The sequence below is a fragment of the Meleagris gallopavo genome, chromosome 5 (genome assembly GCF_000146605.3).
Source record: "Meleagris gallopavo isolate NT-WF06-2002-E0010 breed Aviagen turkey brand Nicholas breeding stock chromosome 5, Turkey_5.1, whole genome shotgun sequence".
Classification (NCBI taxonomy): domain Eukaryota; kingdom Metazoa; phylum Chordata; class Aves; order Galliformes; family Phasianidae; genus Meleagris; species Meleagris gallopavo.
Window position 1 is genome coordinate 48398018 of NC_015015.2, and position 1398 is coordinate 48399415.

Below are 1398 nucleotides of genomic sequence, written 5' to 3' on the forward strand. Positions count from 1 at the left end.
TCTTTTCAGTGGTACGTGGAGACAGGACGAGGGGAAACGGACATAAGCTGCAGCATAGGAAGTTTCACACGAATGTGCGTAAGAACTTCTTCACGGTGAGGGTGACGGAGCACTGGAACAGGCTGCCCAGGGAGGTTGTGGAGTCTCCTTCTCTGGAGATATTCAAGTCTCGCCTGGACGCCTACCTGTGCGACCTGGTGTAGGGAACCTGCTTTGGCAGGGGGGTTGGTCTCGATGATCTCTAGAGGTCCCTTCCAACCCCTACAATTCTGTGATTCTGTGATTCTGTGATTGTGCATGAAGAATACTGCAGACCTGTTTATTGGGGATCTAGGCTGACAGCCCCTAAAGAGGGCTGTCAGAGGAAATAACACGTGATTGCCTTCTTACATGGGACAGATGCTTGAACAGGAACTAGACAGTGACTCTGAGAGAATATGGAAGTCTCTCTCAACTACCAGAGATCAGCTGACTGGTAGCATCTTGTACTGGCATGGGGCAGGGTCACCCAACTCTCATCAAACAAGAATCTCAGCAGAAACACAAATGGAGAAACCTCTACATTGAGGAACAAGACACCAAATCCCATTCAGATCCCACAGGGGCAGAAGTTGCCGCCTTATATAAGGGTGAATTTGGCTCCTACCTCTCTGCATAGTAGGGATTCTCAGCTCTCAAGGAGTTCACAACTTGGAGGAGCTGCGAGATGTAGCCTCTGGCCATGGGTGTGGCTTTAGTGCTGCTATAATTTCCTGGCTCTTCTCTTTCTGTTGTCCACGTCAAGCGTTTTGAAGTGGCACTGTTACTTATTTCTAAGCGCAGTTGCCACTGACGCTGAACAGTGATCCATTGTTCTTATTGTTGCTTCTGCACTCAGTGGTTCATAAAAACAATGGTTAAGATGCAACTTCGGCACAGGGAGTCCCAAAACTGCTGAGTGTCAGAAGCCGGGAAAGTATACCAGCAGAAGGAATAATTCTATACTTGCCCTGTTACTTACACTTGTCCGCAAGGATATTCTGCTGACTGCTATTGGATACAAAGTCTTGGAATAGCCTTTGGTCCAACTGCAGATCGCTGTCCTTATGCTCTTTCTCTGACATTTTCCTGACCAACACTCACAGTCAAAGTTCACGTTTCTTTCTACTGGCAATGCCAATGTCCTTTCTACTGTTATTTAAAAACTGCAGTCAAAGTGTAATACTTTGGTTTTCCATGTAAATGCACTTTCCAGATTGTACTGCATCAACTGAAGTAACCACGCCATGGAAGCGAAGAAACCTTTGCTTAACAACAAAGAAAGACATGAAATAAATATTGGAATGTATTGATATACTATTGATATACTCTATTTCAGATGTAATTACCTCAAAAGGAAAAAAAAAAAAAAAAGAGAGA

General features: G+C 44.9%; 1 long non-coding RNA gene across 1 annotated transcript in view; it reads right to left on the reverse strand.

The window, feature by feature from the left end:
• LOC104911240 overlaps positions 1-1398 on the reverse strand; it is a 137604-nt gene that overhangs the window by 108597 nt on the left and 27609 nt on the right. The window contains exon 4 of the long non-coding RNA XR_002115423.2: positions 647-1286. This is a non-coding gene — a long non-coding RNA (uncharacterized LOC104911240). The remainder of the gene's footprint in view (positions 1-646; positions 1287-1398) is intronic.